The 7,651-nt window shown below is 47.1% G+C and overlaps 1 long non-coding RNA gene across 1 annotated transcript; it reads left to right on the forward strand.

Moving 5' to 3' along the window:
* The first annotated feature begins 5,123 nt into the window (after positions 1-5,123).
* LOC308587613 lies at positions 5,124-6,931 on the forward strand. Its single transcript, XR_014008490.1, has 2 exons — positions 5,124-6,176; positions 6,336-6,931. It is a non-coding gene; the product is annotated as an uncharacterized lncRNA (long non-coding RNA).
* The last annotated feature ends 720 nt before the right edge of the window (positions 6,932-7,651 follow it).

Below are 7,651 nucleotides of genomic sequence, written 5' to 3' on the forward strand. Positions count from 1 at the left end.
TTTACAGTAAGTAAGTAAGTAAGTAAGTAAGTAAGTAAGTAAGTAAGTAGGAGTGCAAGCTTGGCTGGTGTCTCAGGAAATGTAGGATATACTGAAGATTCTTCTCCACAAGCAAGAAGAGAAGTCTATCCCAGAAGCATCCCTGAAGTGGTGGTGAACAGGGCAGAAAGGAGTCTCCAGCAGAAATAATGGGATAGTCAAACAAATATTGCATAGCAAGGAAAGAGAGGCAGACAGTAAAAGGTGAACTCCTATTTTCTGCTCTGCTGGTGCAAAATTGTCAGGCCTTTGGCCTCTTCTTATAAGAAGAGCCCTGCTGGATCAATCCATTGGCTCATCTAGTCCAGCGCCCTGTTCTCATAGTGGCCAACCAGATGCCTGCCCATTAGCCCTTAGGCAGGGCCCGAGTGCAGTAGCACAACCCTCACTTTTGACTCTAAGCAACTGGCATGCAGATGTAAACTTCCTCCAACAGTGGAGGTAAGATGTTTTACACAGGTCCTGGTTAACCAGAGATAGTCCATGCAAGTTGCCTCTTGATGTCTAGTCAATAAGTGATGACTATGTTAGCGTGATTCAATTCTAATTCAGTTCAGTGGTCCTTCTGCCCCTTCCTTATAAAAGCTTAGTCTCATTATTGAGATGGTGAATTCTGATAGCAATACTGTAAAGTGTGCACAGGCCCTCAAATATTTACTAAAAGTCACTGCTAACTTAGCCTTAGGTAGAAGTCTCACTTGAGGCACTTGGTTTGGTAAAGTCAGGAGGCTGCATGACACCGTAACCAGAAAATGGCTTCCAAGCTGCCACCCAGATAATCTAATTTAAGTTTAGTTCATAAGCAGATGTATGTAGCATAGACCTACATTCCCGATGAGTGATAAATTTTTCTCTATGAATCTGGTTGTCAGCACTACAAATCATTTTTATGAGGTTTCTGTATGCAGATGGAGAGATCCTTAAAATAGCATTATTCATTGTTGGCAACAACAATCTTAAGGGGGGGGGGGAGAAACTAAAAAAACCCGCTAGTTCTGGCTGCCCTTATGATTCTTGAAGCCTAATCTTTTCGACAGAAAACATAAGTCATCCAAGCTCCCGGAGAGATTAAAAATCACTTCAATAAAAGCCTGGACATCCTGAAGCACTTTAATTGCTCCAGGAAGTATCCGTGGAGGCTTGTCTCTTCTCCTGGAGCAGATTTCTCCTCTGCTCTTTCCCCTAGTTTGAGGCTTCCCAGGATCTTAAACTGGGGAAACGAGCAGAGGAGAAATCTGCTTCAGGAGATGAGACAAGCCAGTATGTTTCCAAGCACAATTCAAAGCAGGGGTCTTCAAACTATGGCCCGTGGGCTGGATCCGGCACACTGGGCTCGTAAATCTGGCCCGCAGACCCTGCCGCTCCCTCAGTCAGTCCCTGCATGCTGAGGTAAACCCGGCGCGGTGAGACGTTTCCTTGTAAAGAAGCGTGGGGACTGACTGGGCGGACCGTGACGCAGGCAAAGGCCTGACCAGGGTGGTCATCCTCTTAAATACCTGTTGGGATTGATAAGGCATCTGACCCTCACCTGAATCTCATAATTCTCCTGACAGGTGATTTCGTCTGCAGACACAGTGTGGAAATATAGGATGAGATTGCCCATCAGATACCAGGCACTCTACTATTCAAATTAGGCCCCAGTGTTTTTGTTACAATCCCCTTCTCAAGTAAGTAATCAATTTTAATCTAGAATTTAAATTCTCAAAACTTCCTTCTTTGTTAATTCAAGCAAGTACTGCTCTCACTTCGTTACAAACAGGATTTCTACCTGCAACACACTTGAGGAAACCTGCTGCTCTTCCTTTCACAGATATTTTGCCGCTATTTGCAACTGTAGCTGCCTCTGATTAGCTATCATTTAACTCTTGGGGGAAATAATTAGCATCACACATCATGTGCATGGAAGTTGCTGAACCAATTAACCAGCTAGAAGGATTACTGTTAATAGCACCAGTTTTCCTATGACTTGATATTGCTGGATAGTTTTGATGAACTGCAAAAGCATTTTTAGTTTGCTTTCTGTTGCCACCCTGGAACTTTTCTTTATTAGTGCCACTTTGTTTTGTATGATTCCTTACAAATGAAGGAAAACAACTTTTCTGCTTGTATATGTTGATAATATAATTTTGGTTACCTATGTCAAACAAGAGTGTACAAAAACAAGATTGGGTGCAGGCCTGGCCAGGATATAGGCATCCTGACTGTGACAAAGGTGACCTGTGTGCTTGCTTGATTAACAGCTGTTGGGGACTTCAAGGTCCCTGCTCTCCCTTCTTATGGTATTTGTAGTGGACCTGGAGACTCCAATAGAGAGCATTCCATGTCAAGAAGGAGGGCAAGTGGGCACCCTATCAAATGACAGGGCAGGAGCTACACAGAGCAGGGCCTTTTCATTGGTGGTGACCATTATAAGCCTCGCTCTTCCCAGACTTGCTCTCTTTTGGTCTGTATTTTGAAGCTTTATAATTTAGGAAGACTTTGGAAGAACTGGTTGACAAGTCTTATCACTCACTGCCGTATGAAAGGACTTTATTTGCTGCTATTCTGGGCTTCTGGTGCACCAGGGTTTACACCAGCATAATAAAGTTGACTAGGATGCCAGAAGGGATACAATTTATGAGCTTTCTCCATTATCTGCACAGCAGGGGGTGTTCAGTCAACAGTGCAAAGGCTGAGCTGAAGCGTTCCCTGCTGGTTACCTGCTTTGAGCAATAGGCATCCTTGTTTGGTAGTACCCAATTGGCCCCTGTGTGCCACTCCTAAGGGTCCCCCCACACCAGGGCAATCTAGATGGATTTTATTTATATCTATAAGATTTTGCAGACTTTAGCTGTAAACTGGGGTCCTAAACAAAATTTAAAAATTCAGGTTGCACCCCACTGCTTCAAATTAGGCCGCACTTGCTAGCCCTGAGTCTCATAGTTGCTGGGCCTGACTGGCATGTCTGTGGGGGGTTAGATAAAGGTTCTGTGTGTGTTTTTGAAAGAGGGAGGGACAGAGGCCGTATGTATACCTGTGTGTCTGGGAGGAATGTAATGTGTGTTCTTTCCCTCTGTGTGTATTTATGAAAAAGTGATAGAAAATTAAGTTGAGGGGGTGTACCAAAAGTGGGTTTCTTGAGGGTAGTGAGTAGAGTGTACCAGGCTAGACCAGAACAAGAGGGGATTCATAATAAGGGTATGTGGGAAAGTACGATGTAGCAGAAGGAGAGAGAAAAGAAAAAGTAGGATATACCAAAGATACAAAATTGGGGGTGAGCAAATATGCATGTCCCAAAGAGGGAAATGGGGTGTTTGTGTGTGCCAAATAGGGTGTGTGTATCTCTATCAGATATAGAGATATAGATACACACATTCACACAGGTTCTGAAATGAACCTGAAAGCATTCTAGTGCAACTCTTGGCCCCAAGCCAGGAACCTTAAGCCTCACTAGGGGCATTTTCACACACATGGCTTAAATTGGCTTTTTCTTAAATCACTCTGCAATACATATGTAAACTTTACACAGGCAAGAATGTGATTTCTCTTCCATGTCCTCTCATATTAATAACATTCACAGATGACACAAACAGAAAGAAAGGTCCAAAAGGTATATTTTAGCATCTTGTATGACAACAGTCAAACAGATCTTACCAACCAAATGATTGTTGGTTCCTCTTTAGCCACATGACATTATGGGATGGGGGGGAGGGGAACTGGGTCAGGCCTAATTTGGCCTCCTCACACTTTCTGACCAAAATGCTGTAAGACTACAGCTAGTCTTCAGAACTCTTTATCAGGCAAAAAGTTACCCAAATTTAAACAAACGAACCAAAAGGTACAAAAATTAGACTGAATATTGTAGCCTTGAGGTAGACTCAGTTCATTGATGGAGATTACAGACTGAAAAAGTCCCTCCTGGTCACCACAGATAACAGCTTTAAACAACTAGGATTCTAGCATGAAGAATCCATGGTGCTCTCTGTTTCTGGAAAAAATAGTGTCTGTCCCTTGACTTAAGCAAACAGGCTTCTGAGTAGGCAGAGAAAAGAAGTAAAGATAAACATGACAACCTTTAATTGAGCAAAGCTGGGGATTAATTTGGGGGTGATGTACTACATAAAAAAGGCAAACTGAAGTAAAATTATATAGTATTACCTAGTGGCTATATAACCCTCAAAATGCAATGTTCATCTTTAGGTGATGGAAAATTATCTTCCTGTGGTTGTAGATTCTGTCTGCACAACTAGATTCGACATTCGCTTCCATCTAAGAAGAGACCTCATGGTTCCAACATTTAGCCTAACTGTACTTTTACATTTAGTGTTACACAAAGACTCTCCTCCCTGAAAGAGAGGGGAGTGGTTGTGGGCGGGAGCCCGAACACCGCTCCTAGCAGGGGGCGTTGCCCCCTGCCTCCAGCTCACCTGGCTGGCACTCACGCCCCCCCGGTGGCCGCCCAACCAGGTGCCATGGGGGGCGTGTCCAGCAGCCTTTATGCTGCAGTGCCAGCCTCTCCCCGGCCTCATTTCTCTTCATTGTCCTGTGCGAGTCAGGAGGATACTCTCTCTTCAGTGTTCCTGCAGCGAGAAACAGCCACGTGGAGCTAACTTGGAAGAGGACTTTTGAGAAAGGGAAGCCTGTAATCCCTCCTTTGCTTTCACCTTACCTTTACTTTAATTCCACCTTTAATTCCCTCTTTACTTTTCTCCAAATACCTCCTAATTGTTCCTAATTTCAACTCTGATCCCGAAGCCTTTACCCTGTTTATGTGTGTGCTGTGCTTCTCCAACGTTAAATCTATGAGTGCTTACTATTTCTGTTTGATTTGCTGGCGCATTTTAAAACTGCCGTATTGCTGTGAATTCCTGTGAGGGCTTTTCCAGCAGTTTATTATTATTTCAACTACCCCAATTCTCCCTTCGTTACCCCACCTCCATACTCTGGAATTTTGTCCCTCCTGAGCTGACATTGTCCTCCCTCCCCCTTCGCTAGCTAGTTTTGTGTCCTTCTCTAGTAGGCTCCACGGTTTGGCTTGGAGCCCTTCCTCCCCCTCTCCCCACGTGTTGCTTTCTCCCTTTGGTGTTGCTCCCCCATGCCGTAGCCGCCATCAGCTTCTTTTCAAAAGCTACATTTGCTCATGACCCGGGTAGCGACTTCTTGATCCGTAGAGCCATTGAGGGTTGGGGCAGGTTACAACCTCACAGGGCCGAGGGCCGTAAGCTGATTTCTTACGGGTTATCACAAATACGCATAAAACTCAGGTCAATTTGCTGGTCCAGGTTCGAAGCACGTCTCTTTTCCGCAGCATACGCTATCGCCTCTTTTGCGCGCTTAGAGTTGGTGAGGTGGTGTTTGAAGTTAGTGCACGAGGTTCAACACGCGGCCTCCGGTGCAAGGACGTGCAGTTGTCCGATTCTAACGTGACAGTGGATATACGTCAGTCCAAGACTGATCAGGCTGGTAAGGGTGTTCTAGTTAAGCTCGCGGCGTCGGCACAGCAGGGCCCATGCCCGGTAGAGGACACTAGGCGGTACCTCTACCTCAGACCGCCCGGCCCGGGTCCGTTTCTGGTCCATGAAGATGGGTCACCCTTGTTGAGGCACCAATTCACCAGAGTACTTCGCAAGGCTATTGAGGCTTGTGGTCTATCCTCCCAGGAGTACACCGTGCACTCATTTAGGATTGGCACCGCAACCACGGCCGCGCACCTGGGGCTACCGGCGGACAGAATCAAAGAAATGGGCCGGTGGAAATCCAATGCTTATAAGTCTAATATGTGACCTGCAGCTTTACCCTACTTATCTGCCTTTTCTTTTCTGTCTTTTACCCCTAGCTATGCTCAGGAGAAGCGTGTGGATTTGCGGCCACAGTATAGTTCATGGGGCCCGCGTACAAGCGGTGAGCTGCGGCCTTGCATACAATCTTGGCCTTCCACATGGTGTTCGAGTTTCCTGGCTTTCGAGAAGAGGCATGCGTTGGGAGGAGCTTATGCCATTGCTGTGGGAGAAAGTAGCCAAGTTCGGCCCTCCCGACATCCTTGTAATTCATTTGGGGGAGAATGACCTCGCTAACAGAGGGAGTGTGGACTTGTTGTGGAGCATAAAAAGAGACCTGAATGCATTTGCAGCCTTGTGTCCCAGAACAACGGTGTTCTGGTCCTCCTTCCTGAAACGAACTGTTTGGCGCGGTGCGCAAAGGCCCCCCTTCTTGAAACAAACTGTTTGGCGCGGTGCGCAAAGCTGTATGGCCATTGAAAGAACCAGGAAACTCTGGTCCTCCTTCCTGAAATGAACTGTTTGGCGCAGTGCGCAAAGGTCCTCCTTCTTGAAACGAACTGTTTGGCGCGGTGCGCAAAGCTGTATGGCCATTGAAAGAACCAGGAAACTCGTAATTCGGGCGGTAGCCCGTTGAGTGCTCTCTATGTATGGCCGAGTCATTTATCATGACCGTATCCGGATTGGCGACCAAGCTTTATACCGGAATGACGGCGTCCACTTATCGAATCTGGGGAACGACATTTGGTTAGCTAGTGTCAGCAAAAGCATCTGGAATTGGTTGCAGCTTTGAAGGTATTGGCGGCGAGCCTTTAGCTCGGGTGGCGGTTAGGCATTGGAATAATGTGTTGTGGTGTGTCGAAGTGCTAGGTGTGGCCATCGCCTATGCCTTCAATTTATAGGGGTATTCCGGTAAAGGAATCTGGCGGTCGTGTATTCCGTCCGAAGCCTGCTTGGCGGGAGGCCATGGCACGACCCCCGGTGACATCAGGGGTGAGCCTATAGTTGTATTAGCATCAACAGGTGATGAACCCCTGGTGAATAAACCCACTTGTTTTGCGATCCAATGCCTAAGCCAATACCTTTTCATTGCTGTAATCAATAAAGTTGTGGCCTTTTCTAGCCCATTAACCTTATATCACGTGTCCCTGTGTCTTCATTTTACTTTGCGGGGGTCGGGTCCTCGAACCACAAAGACTCTCCTCCCTGAAAGAGAGGGGAGTGGTTGTGGGCGGGAGCCCGAACACCGCTCCTAGCAGGGGGCGTTGCCCCCTGCCTCCAGCTCACCTGGCTGGCACTCACGCCCCCCCGGTGGCCGCCCAACCAGGTGCCATGGGGGGCGTGTCCAGCAGCCTTTATGCTGCAGTGCCAGCCTCTCCCCGGCCTCATTTCTCTTCATTGTCCTGTGCGAGTCACCCACCCTCCACTCCCTTTTAGTTAGGGCTTAGGTCATTGGCCTTGCTATGGACCTTAGGTTGGTCGCCCTGGTTGCCTGGGGGGCCTGGTAGGAGTTTTTCCATTTGGCATTAGGCTTTTTGGTTTTTTCGCCTACCTCGTAGCAATCGTCACAACTTTCTGGTGGTATTGGTGGGTAGGTTAGGCATTGGAATAATGTGTTGTGGTGTGTCGAAGTGCTAGGTGTGGCCATCGCCTATGCCTTCAATTTATAGGGGTATTCCGGTAAAGGAATCTGGCGGTCGTGTATTCCGTCCGAAGCCTGCTTGGCGGGAGGCCATGGCACGACCCCCGGTGACATCAGGGGTGAGCCTATAGTTGTATTAGCATCAACAGGTGATGAACCCCTGGTGAATAAACCCACTTGTTTTGCGATCCAATGCCTAAGCCAATACCTTTTC

Source organism: Podarcis bocagei (assembly GCF_964188305.1).
Source record: "Podarcis bocagei genome assembly, chromosome: 5".
NCBI lineage: Eukaryota > Metazoa > Chordata > Lepidosauria > Squamata > Lacertidae > Podarcis > Podarcis bocagei.